At 36.5% G+C, this 12706-nt stretch overlaps 1 pseudogene; it reads left to right on the top strand.

Annotated features, from left to right (window-relative positions):
* The first annotated feature begins 9837 nt into the window (after window positions 1–9837).
* Window positions 9838–12045, top strand: LOC135270955 (histone-lysine N-methyltransferase SETMAR-like; annotated as a pseudogene).
* The last annotated feature ends 661 nt before the right edge of the window (window positions 12046–12706 follow it).

The following is a 12706-nucleotide window of genomic DNA, read 5'->3' as shown; positions in this document are numbered from 1 at the left end:
CTTTTGTCAATCGGTCAATCTCATTCTCCATCCAGTTTCATGTTCCTGCTGGAAAGGAGTTGTGATCATTTGGAGGAGAAGCAGCATTCTGGGGGTTTTTGGAATTTTCAGCGTTTTTGGACTTTTTTTTCCTCATCTTCATGGATTTATCTACCTTTGGTCTTTGTGGGTGATGACCTTTGGATGAGGTTTTAGTGTGGGGGTTCTTTATGTTGATGTTGTTGTTTTCTGTTTGTTAGTTTTTCTTCTAACAGTCATGCCCCTCTTCTGCAGGTCTGCTGCAATTTGCAGGAGGTTCACTCCAAACCATGTTCACCCAGGTATCATCAGTGGAGGCTGCAGAACAGTAAAGATGGCTGCCTGCTTCTTCCTCTGGAAGCTTCATCCCACAGGGGCACCAGTCTGTTGCCAGCCAGAGCTCTCCTGTATGAGGTGTCTGTCAACCCCTGTTGGGAAGCCTCTCCCAGTCAGGAGGCACAGAGGTCAGGGACCCACTTGAGGAGGCAGTCTGTGCCTTAGCAGAGCTGGTGCACTGTGCTGGGAGAATCCTTCTTGCCAGGATCAGCTGCTCTCTTCAGAGCCAGCAGGCAGGAACAATTAAATCCACTGAAGCTGTGCAAACAGCTCCCCGTTTCCTCAGGTGCTCGGTCCCAGGGAAATTGAAGTTTACCCATAAGCCTCTGACTGGGCTGTTAGCTTTCTTTCAGAGATTCCCTGTCCATTGAGGAGGAATCTAGAGAAGCAGTTTTGTCACAGCCACTTTGCTGTACTGTGTTGAATTCTGCCCAGTCCAAACCTTGCAGCCTCCTTAGCATTGTGAGGGGAAAACAGCCTACTAAAACCTCGTAATGGCGGATGTCCCTCCCACATCAAGCTCAATTGTTCCTGATTGATTTCAGACTGCTGTGCTGGCAGCGAGAATTTCAAGCCAGTGGTTCCTACCTTCCTGGTCTCTGTGGTAATGGGACCCACTGAGTAAGACCACTTGGCTCCCTGGCTTCAGTCCCCTTTCCAGGGGAGTAAACAGTTCTGTCTCACTGGGCTTGCAGGCATCACTATGGTATGAAAAACCTCCTGCAGCTAGCTCAATATCTGCCCAAACAGCCTCCCAGTTTTGTGCTTGAAACCCAGGGTGCTGTTTGTGTAGGCACATGAAGGAATCTCCTGATCTGCAGATTGCAAAAACTGGGAAAAGCATAGTAACCTGGTTGGGTACCACAGTCCTTCATGGCTTCCCTTGGCTGGGAGAGGGAGGTCCCCTGGCTTCTTGAACTTCCTGGGTGAAGTGATACCTGACCTTGCTTCTGCTCACCCTCTGTGGGTTGGACCCACTACCTAACCAGTCCCAATGAGATGAACTGGATACCTCAGTTAGAAAAGCAGAAATCATTTGCCTTCTGCTTTGTTCTCTCTGGGAGCTGCAGACCAGACCTATTTCTATTCAGCTATCTTGGCCCCTCCCCTCTGCATGTCTATTTTTTTTTTAAATGTTAAGTGATTCTATTTTGCACTTTTGAAGCAGTTCAATTAATAAACATGATAAAAATTAGAACCATATTATAGCATTCAGATCTCTCTTGTTCAATAGCAAAATGATGAGTCATGTGAATTACAGAAGACCACAAACTAGGATGGACAGTAATCCATATACAATGTTTCAGTAACTGTAGGGAATGGAACACAAGAGTGGCCCTGTTGGAAGGCAGATTAGGCTGATATTTATATGAAACTATAAAAGCCCTATACAACCAACAATCTTTAAAAATTGGGGTAAAAGGACAACCACAAACCAAATATTACTTTTATCATCTGTCCATGGACACCTGAAATTTATTTTCTAGAGGAAATCCAGTCTTATTCTATAATTAGAAATAAGGTTTACATTTCTCTTCCAGCTATTAGGGAGCAAGGAAATAAATTTACTCTTTCTGCTCAACAATTAGAAAACTAGGAAAATATATGAAACGATTGTCTTCAGACATAGAACAACAAATATTTTAAGAGAGCTCCCTGAAAGGGAGGACATAACAAAGGTAGGCTCTTTGTCCCCATCTACTGCCTGAGGTTTTCTGGGCACAACATAGAGAAGGGAATCTTTTATAGCTTGGTGGCCTTGGTGGACTAGGAAACAAAATTTGGAGTTGGAATAGGCCAAAGAAGCAGAGTTTGTAGGTGAAATAACCAGACGAAAAGTGCTAGAGATCCCCAGAGAAAAAGAGATGAGAGAGAGAGAAAGAAAGAGAATTGGAGATTCATAGAGGGTTCCCTTGAGGCTTTGTTTGAATGCCAATGTGCACATGTGTGTGGAGGAGTCCTAGAGCTCACACACAGCTGGGAATAGTTCGTATTCTTATTACCCACAGTGGAAAGAACTCCTAATATGTGGAAGATCAGACAGAGTTCTCATAAGAATATTGCTTAGTAATAGGGTTAAATTATCCATGGACTAAGAACTGCACTGGCACTGTTCTAACAGAGCCGAAAACAAGCCTCCAAATGATCCAGCACATTGGAAATAACTGCATTTCTGAAAGGAAAAGGGCATACACACACAAATGTGTATATATATACACACACATATGTATATATTTATACACGTATATATATTTAAATCCAGCACTCAAAATGTAAAATTCATAATATCTGCATCCAACCAAAAGTTACCAGCATTAAAAGAAATAAAAAAGTATAACCAGAGAAAAAGAGATGAGAGAGAGAGAAAGAAAGAGAATTGGAGATTCATAGAGGGTTCCCTTGAGGCTTTGTTTGAATGCCAATGTGCACATGTGTGTGGAGGAGTCCTAGAGCTCACACACAGCTGTGTGATTTTTCTTTTGGTTAAAAGAAAAATCCATCAATGGGAACAGATCCAGAAATGACACAGATAATAGAATCAGCAAGGAAAGTCATTAAAATAACTACCAAATTAGTAATCCAATTCTAGTAGTCCTTAATAAAGTCTAGAAATAGCAAGTTGTAGGTTACAGTCATAAAGCTGCCAGCATCATCAAGGCAAGCAGAATCAAGGTGGAGAAGAGAAACTGAACCTAAACCAGAAGACACAGAAGATACCAGCCCTGAGTATTCTGACTCTCCTTTAGTACCATACAGTCAAAAAATCACATCCTTCTTGTTTCTTCATGGGAAGATGGGAATTGGGAGGCCACTGGGGAGATTCATATCTCAGAGACTGACCACTACCTGAAAGGTACTATTACAGTTTTGAATCTGATAAAGCATTAAATTGTATTAGTTACTTAACACCTTCCCTACTCCAACCCAAGCAATTTAGTGCATGGGAATAATGAGAATGACCAGTTTAGTTACAGACAATCAAGGAACTATATTTTCTGGGCACATTCTAGTGATTTTGTGAGTTTGGCAGCAGAAGCCACTCTGTTTCTCTTTAATACGATTAACTTCGTTCAGATCATTTCTTTGCTTTGATGTTTTGTTAGTGGAACCTCCTTGAAATTTTTCCACTTTGTTTCAGATTAATTTATATTCCCCTCAGATGTACAGTTGTAAGATTGAGTACTGCTTTCTATTCACTTTCTTGTAGCTTCAATGTGTTGTGAGAGACAATGTTTTTAGGGGGAAGAAAGAACCAGAGCTAGACCCTGATATTTTGTGAAATATTCTATACCTCATTAAGTCTTTGTCACTCTGCAGTTGTGTCTTTACTTCAGGAGGCAAGGATACTTGGGCTTCTGATAGTTTACCACTTGGAAGTGGTTTCTTGAAAAACTGTGGGCATTTATTTTTCCTATTTCTTGTATTCCTTTGAAATTGAGGGTCTGTAGTTGGTATTCTCATAGTATTTTTTTTTTCTGCCTCAGATTTGGACTGTGGGAATAGGACTAAGAAACTTGATTAAAATCTCCTGTTTCTTTCTTTGGTTATCACTTTTCTAAATTAATGACATTAGGCTGAATTCCTTTTCTTGTTTCACAGCTACTAGTAAATTACTTTGCTGAGTTTTACTATTTTTATTTCTTTTTAAAAAGAATTATTAAGTTTTATCCTTCTATCTTTACCTGCAATCCAATTTCTGCTATCTTTAATTAAATATAAGAAAACTAAGAGTTCTTCTAATTTTTTTTTTCACACAATCCAATTTTGTGTGTGTGTGATAGGTGTTCATGTGTATCCAACATTTGCTTTAACACATCACACACCTACCTGTTCTTTGCTGGATAAAATAGAACATTAGAAAATTTTTTCAAATACTGAGATAGGTGTGTGCCCCTCAAGCCTTTCAACACTAATCTTATTTTTATACCTGTGGTTACACGTGAGTTGACTCCCATTTCCAAAAGATCTATATGTCATTTATATAAAAAATAGAGTTACTTTTAAAAATAAATATAAGAATACAACTATATGCTTTCCACAGGAAACTTACTTTAGATTGAAAGACACAAACAGTTTGAAAGTGAAAAGGTGGAGAAAGATATTCCATGCAAATAGAAACCAAAAGATGCTGGTGGCTCTACTAATGGATGAATGAAGAAAGGAATATTGTGAGATATTCAGTATAAAAAAGATAGCATGGATGAACCAGGACATTATGCTAACTGAAATAAGCCAGACACACAAATAAAAATATTACATAAATTTATTTATATAGAAAGTCTAAAATAATCAAATACATAGAAAGAGAGGCTAGAATGGTGGTTACCAGGGGTGGGATAGCCATGGGGAGATGTCAGCCAAAGCACACTAAGTTGCAGTTATGTAGGATATAGGATGAATAAGTCTCTAGAGATCCAATGTATAGCATGATGACTAGTTAATACTATTGCATTACATAATAGACATTTGCCAAGAATAGATTTCAGGGGCTCTTATCACATGCATAACTTACAAAAAAAAGTACCAATATAAGGAAGTGGATATGTTAATTTGCTTGACTATGGTAATCATTTCACAATGCATATGTATATTAAAACATCATGCTGTATACCCTAAATATGTGTGAAAAAATACTTAGAAATAAACTTAACTAAGCAGGCAAAAACCTTATACACTAAAACTATAAAATATTCCTGAAATAAATGAAAAGATACAAATAAATTAAAATGTATCAATGTTCATAGTTTGGAAAACATAATATTGTTAAAACATGATTACTATCCAAAGTGATTTATAGATTCAATGCACTCTTTATCAAAATTCCATTGGCTTTTTTTTTTTTTTTTTCAGAAATAAATAGTCCATCCTAAAATTCATATGGAATCTCAAGGGACCCTGAATAGCCAAAATAGTCTTGAAAAAGAACAAACATGTAAGTCTCACACATCCTAATTTCAAAACTTACTACCAAGCTATGATAATAAAAACACTGTTTTACTGGCATAAAAAGAGACATATAAACAATGGAATAGAGTAATTAGCTCAGAAATAAACCCTTGTGTATACGGCTAATTTTTTTTTTTTTTTTTTTTTTTTTTTTTGAGACGGAGTTTCGCTCGTTACCCAGGCTGGAGTGCAATGGCGTGATCTCGGCTCACCGCAACCTCCGCCTCCTGGGTTCAAGCAATTCTCCTGCCTTAGCCTTCTGAGTAGCTGGGATTACAGGCACGCGCCACCATGCCCAGCTAATTTTTCTTTTTTGTATTTTTAGTAGAGACGGGGTTTCACCATGTTGACCAGGATGGTCTCGATATTTTGACCTCGTGATCCACCCGCCTCGGCCTCCCAAAGTGCTGGGATTACAGGCTTGAGCCACCGCGCCCGGCCTGGCTAAATAATTTTTAACAACAGTGCTATGACCAGTCAATTAAGACTGGACAAAGAAATATTGTTGGTGAAACTGAATATCCACATGAAGATGAAATAAGAGAAACAGAAGGGGAGAAAGATGAGGGAGCAGTAAGAGAAGAAAAAGGAGGAGGAAGAAGAAGATGGTGATGGCTCTTACCTTATACCATATTAAAAAAATAACTTTAAATGGATCAAAGACATAAACTTAATAAAACAAGGGAAAACTTTATAACATTGAATTTGGTAATTATTTTTTAAAATATGATACCAAAAGTACAGGTGACTAAAAACAAAATAGGTTAGCTGAACTTCCTCCAAATTAAAAACTTTTATGTATCAAAACACATTACCAACAGAGTGGAAAGGTAACCCATGAAACTGCAGAAAATATTTGCAAATTGTACATCTGATAAAGAATTGATATCCAAAATATATAAAGAATTCCTATAATTCAACAACAAATCAACTAACAACCTAACTAAAAATGGGCAAAGAACTTGAAGAAATGTTTGTTAAAAAATATACAAATGTCCAGTAAGTACATGAAAAGATGCTCAACATCTTTTAAACAAATATTACCAACAATAGTTATGGAAATGCAAACTGAAGCACAAGGACAGGCAACTTCACGCCCATTAGGATTGCTATCATCAAAAAATTAAAATAAAAAGTGTTTGTGTAGATGTGAAGACACTGCAATGCTTATGTGTTGTGGGTGGGGATGGAAAATGTTATGGCAATTCATCGAAAAATTAGACATAAAATTACCATATGATACAACAATTCCACTTTCGAGTGTATACCCAAAATAACTGAAAGCAGAACTGAAACAGTTATTTGCACACCTATGTTCACAGACCATTATTCACAATAGCCAAAAAGTGAGAGCACTCCACATATCCATCAATGGATTAATGGATACATAAAATATGGTAAGTGCATACAATGGAATATTATTCAGCCTTAAAAAGGCAGGAAACTTTTACATGTGCTTCGAGTGGGCTCAATCTTGAAGAGTTCATGCCAAGTGAAATAAATCAGTAACCAACAGAAAAATATTGAATAATTCTACTTATATTAGGTACCTAGAACAGTCAAGTTCATAGAGACAAAAAGTAGAATGGTAGCTTCTAGGGTCTGGGGATTCAAATGAATGGAGAGTTAGTGTTCAATGGGTACAGGATTTCAGTTGAAGAAGATAAAAGAGATTTAGATATGAATGGTGATGATGGTTGCACAACAATGTGAATTTATTTAATGCCATTGAACTGGACACTTAAAAATGGTGGAAATAGTAAATTTTATGTTTTGTATACTTTACCTCAATTTTTATAAAATAGTGGTAGGAAAATCTATGTAACTGGACATATTTCCTTTTCTACCCCAGGTTTGACTTGAAATTAAGTTGAATTATTAAAAATAAAATTTATTTCAAAGGTCTTGATTCATTAGCTTTTTAGCAATTTTTAATATACTTCTACTTTGTTTATTATTTCTAATTGTCACATCTGGTATAATCTTTTATTAGACCTTCCCATGACCATTGTTATAAGTTACATTATAAATCCAAAATAATTGTTTACTATTTTATTCCATAAGTAGATGCAGAGTAGTTCTTCAGTGCTAATTTTAGCCATATTGTTAGTCATAGAAAATTTTTTGAGTCACAGTAAGTTGATTTAATTTATATAAAGTTTCCAAAAATTAATAAAATAAGAAAGGGAAAAAATTCCCTCCTCTTTCAACTGATAAAACCACTGTATATGTCCTTTCACACTTTCTTTTATCAATGGAATTTACATTGCCATAATCATACTATTAAAAATAAATATCTTAGTTTTTGTCGTTTAACATTATTTCACAGATAGATTTCTATACTTTTATTGAGTTTTTCAGTTTACTATCTTCCATAGTAAATCCACATTTATTTCTGTCATGGAGAATTATTATAATTTTCCTATATCTGCCCTTAATTTTAGACATGTAGTCTGTTAGACATAATATTAAATATTTATGTCTTATAGAAGGCTTTTTGCTTATACTGCATTACCTTAAGATAGATTTTTCTGATGTGAAAATATTTGGTCAACATGTGAAATGTTTACTGGCATCTGATAGTTACCAAAGCGCCTTCTAAAACAGTTATGAAGTCAGGCATTTTATGCACATGTTGAAGATGTGATGGAACAAGAATGGGCGTACCAGCTCGAGATGCTGCAAAGTGCTATGAGTGGGATGTGATAATAGGAAATCCTCTGCCGTTTACATATTTTCAACATAAAATCATGTCAGAGCCAGACAGAAGTCTATTCATTTAAACAGCAACTGAAAGTCATTCTCTTATTACTTTTGTCATTTCTTTTTCAATCAACAAACATTAACTGAAAACGTATTGTGCTTTGGAGCTATGGAATGAACCAGCCAGGACTCTGTCTTTAAGGAATTTACATCGTGTAAAAAAAATGCACAATTAACTACATAGACAGTGCTCATGGCTATAAGGAAAGCGTTGAAGTATTGGCATAGAGTTTCTGAGGCAGGAATGACTCCTTCTAGCTGACAGAAAATAGAAAAGTTGTCCTGAAACAATATTCTCAATGGGCCTTCAGAAGGGGTAGGATTGAACATTGGAAAAAGAGTGGATAAGGATTCTGGGCTGGCAAAACTGGGAAGCAAAATCAAACCCAGAAGGTAAGAAAATTCAAGGCATGCATGAAGGACTGGGAGCAGACATTATGGGAGCTTTGTAAAGTGTGATTGAAAAAGTGGCTGGAACCTATTTCATTAAGTCTCTTAAGTGCTATAGAGTTTGCATTTTATGCCGGATACAATGAATATGCATGATACTCAGGACTGGGGAGAGAGACCTAACAAGGGCTATGATTCTGGAAGTCATTTAGTGCCCTGTTGTGTATTCAGGTGTGTGAAGCTAGTATAGTATAGTATTTTCACCCTTAGGGCAAGAGGGGTTCTTTTTCTGGGTCCCACGGTTTAGAAAGCCACCGCCTGTCTCTAAAAATGTGTTAAAGATCTAGACAACTTAGTCACTTAAGTTTATATTCTACTATTGACAGAAAGGGACCTGTAAATGTTACTGTTAGTTCTTATGATAAATTGCCTTCCAGACCTCAGGAAAACACGTATTTATCTTTTGTCATCAAAACCAAACATGATTGTTTTAGAATACTGTAAAGGTTTTTAATCTGGGCCACTACTATTGCCAGAGATGGCATCACTTTTAAGTTTGAAGAGGATCTGAGCAGAAATGCTTACGTAAGATAAAAGACAAGTAACTTGTCAAATTCTCCCTCTCACCTTGCATGTCTACTTTTACACTTCTCTTCATGCTTTGACTCATGGCTCCAGAAATACATAAAACTAAATGTAGTATTAGCAACAGTTTCACATCGTGGCTGAGGCATATTTCGCAGTATTACATATTTCAAATTACTTTTAAATTTGTATATAGGCAGGTATAGACATAACGTATAACATGTGATACTGATTATATTTAATTCTTGTTATCCACAGTACTTCAGTTCCATAAAGTTGCCTTCAGCACTGAACAAGCCAATGCTGAATAATGGGTCCTAGTTAAATCTGGAGTAAGGTTCTCAAGAGCCTCTGATCACAGCATTTTCATCAACCAATCAATACATAGGCTTGTTTTATGTGCTTGTGTTTAAAAACACCTTATTTAATATATATTCTTGGTTCATTACCATTAAATTTATGGCAAAATGTACTGTAATTCATGCCTGAACAAAGCTAATCTAATATACGTATTTTCTCCTAATTGGAGCTAAGAAGGCCCATCTCAGCCTTCTTGGGCTTGGGTACGCTATAAAGCACCCAACATTATGTTTGGGGGTGGGCAATTTTAAATAGCAAAAAAATCACCAACTAAAACTACAAAATGCAAAAAATGTGGCACTACATAGATTACCAAAAGGATTCTTGTTTAGAGAGTATGAGGGCTTTAACAAGAAGGCAGAGCTTTGCCTTGTTTGAGCTCAGCTGGGAACAGGCACCTTAGGCAGCTCGCATTTTTGTATAGAGGGAAGTCTGGGAATGACGGCAAAAGCAGTGTTGATTTCAGGGCAACTGACAGATTTTAACAAGTAGGAGAATTTGCAAACACGGAATTCTCAAATAGTGAGGATTGACTATATTTATATTCACAACCAGATGGACATTGAGGGCCACAGTTGTCAATGGTTTTAGTTTTCTAGACTATTTAATAAGTTGATTAATTTTTTAGGTAAATACAAATTGTAGCTTAATTTACATAATTTAAGATACTGATATTTATTGCTGGTTTGTGTTAGAATTAAGATATAAAATATGTATCTTTAATGTTATAATTTATATTTTGACTTAATTTTAATACATTTGAATATTTAGATAAAATAACTTTTTAGAAGGTGTATATGAAAAAAGTTTTTTTTTAATTTAACTTACATTTTATTTATTTATGTATTTATTTATTTTTAAAATCTCTATAACATAATGGATTCTCATTTTCTATACCCTTCCAATCTTAGGGCATTTTTGTGGCCCTTAAGTCATATTTTAATAAAATGTATAATAAAATATGCATACTTTGAATATAATTCCATTTTGCTTTTAAAAATTTTATCTAACACTGAGAATGAATATAGTCTGAGATCAAGATTAAAATTAATAAAAAAAAAAAAAAAACACTCAAACGCACACAAAAGATGGGCCCAGAAAAAATTTTTTTAAAGAACTGATGATAAATTCTTACAGTTACTAAGGTGGGCATATTTAATATATTTTACTTAATAATTTGTTTGTATGATCTGTAACATAAGTAACAAAAGTTGGTGCAAATGTAATTGTAGTTTTTGCATTGCTGGAATTTGCTCTTTGATATTGAAATACAGTCTTAAATAAATATGATCATGTTATACATAATTTTAATGGGCATTTCTCAATTTATGTTTTTTTGCTAATGACATTCCTTGCTCTTTATTTATTTATTTATTAGACAGAGTCTTGCTGGAGAATCCAGCCAGGCTGGAGTGGCGCAATCTCAGCTCACTGCAACCTCCGACTCCCTGGTTCAAGGGATTCTCCTGCCTCAGCCTCCCAAGTAGCTGGGATTACAGGCACATGACACAACGTCCAGCTAATTTTTGTATTTTTAGTAGAGACGAGGTTTCACCATGTTGGCCAGGATGGTCTTGATCTCCTGACCTCGTGATCTGCCTTCCTCGGCCTCCCAAAGTGCTGGGATTACAGGCATGAGCCACCACGCCCAGCCACAATTTTCTTATTTGAGTTCAAAATGGGTCGTAAAGCAGGGAAGACAACTTGCAACATCAACAATGTATTTGGCCCAGGAACTGCTAATGAACATATGGTGCAGTGGTGGTTCAAGAAGTTTTGCAAAGGAGACAAAAGCCTTGAAGATGAGCAGCATAGTGGCCAGCCATCGGAAGTTGACAATGACCAACTGAGAGCAATCATCTAAGCTGATCCTCTTACAACTACATGAGAAGTTCTCACAGAACTCAGCATCGACCATTCTATGGTCATTTGGCATTTGAAGCAAATTGGAAGGGTGAAAAAGCTTAATATGTGGGTGCCTTGTGAGCTGAGTGAAAATTTTTTAAAATGCTGTTTTGAAGTATTGTCTTCTCTTATTCCATGCAACAATGAACCATTTCTTTATTGGATTGTGGTGTGAAATGAAAAGTGGATTTTTTATGAAAACCAGTAATAACCAGCTCAGTGGTTGGGCTAAGAAGCTCCAAAGCACTTGCCAAAACCAAACTTGCATGAAAAAGGTCATGGTCACTGTTTGGTGGTCTGCTGCTGTTCTGATCCACTACAGCTCTCTGAATCCTGGCAAAACCATTACATCTGAGAAATATGCTCTGTAAAATTGATGAGATGCACCAAAAAGTGCAACACTTGCAGCCAGCATCGGTCAACAGAAATGGCCCAATTCTTCTCCATGACAATGCCCGACTGCATGTCACACAAGCAACACTTCAAAAGTTGAATGAAATGGGCGATGAAGTTTTGCCTCATCCGCTATATTCACCTGACCTCTTGTCAACCGGCTACCACTTCTTCGAGCATCTTGACAACGTTTTGCAGGGAAAACATTTACACAACCAGCAGGAGGCAGAAAATGCTTTCCAAGAATTCCTTGAATCCCAAAGCACAGATTTTCACACTACAGGAATAAACAGACTTATTTCTCATTGGCAAAAATGTGTTGATTGTAATAGTTCCTACTTTGATTAATAAAGATGTGTTTGAGCCTAGTTCATGGTGTGAAACCACAATTACTTTTGCACCAATCTAACAGATGTAAAGGTTTGTGGGCCTCCATTGGTAGTCTCGTTTTGAGCCCCACAGAAGTTAATGGTGGATCTTCAGCTAGGAGAGTGGTGGTGATGGTAAGGGTAGGAACATTCAGAATATTCACTGGTGACTGGCACTCCCACATACACTGACTGCTGTGCCTGAGTCATGTGGGGGTCATACAAGTGGGGACAGATGAAAATCAGTTAAGTCAACTTCTGCAGAGGGAAGTTTCAAAAAAAAAAAGTAAGATTTGGAGGGGAGGGAGAGAAGAGAGTTGAGAAAAATCTCATATAACTATGGAAATTAATTACAAATTTAAATGTCTCATTATTGGGATTAAAAAGGAGACAAGTTTAGAAGCTCTACGCCAATTATGAGGGTTTATTATTTATGATGCTCTATTTAGATTAGGAGTGCAATGGCACAGAGCTCATTTTCATCAAATGCTAATGAGTAATAATTGCCATCATAAGTAACACTACTCTTCATAATGACACAGCAGAATACCTCTTTATCACATCTATTTAGGATATTAGTGGACGGAATATAATGGGAAACAATTTTATGGTGAGACAATAACATATAAACCTTTCAAGTG

Source organism: Aotus nancymaae, unplaced genomic scaffold (assembly GCF_030222135.1).
Source record: "Aotus nancymaae isolate 86718 unplaced genomic scaffold, 86718_ANA_hifiasm-v0.15.2.pri h1tg000072l, whole genome shotgun sequence".
Taxonomy (NCBI): Eukaryota; Metazoa; Chordata; class Mammalia; order Primates; family Aotidae; genus Aotus; species Aotus nancymaae.
The sequence above is the reverse complement of the archived record's forward strand: the minus strand, read 5'-3'. Positions and strand labels throughout refer to the sequence as shown.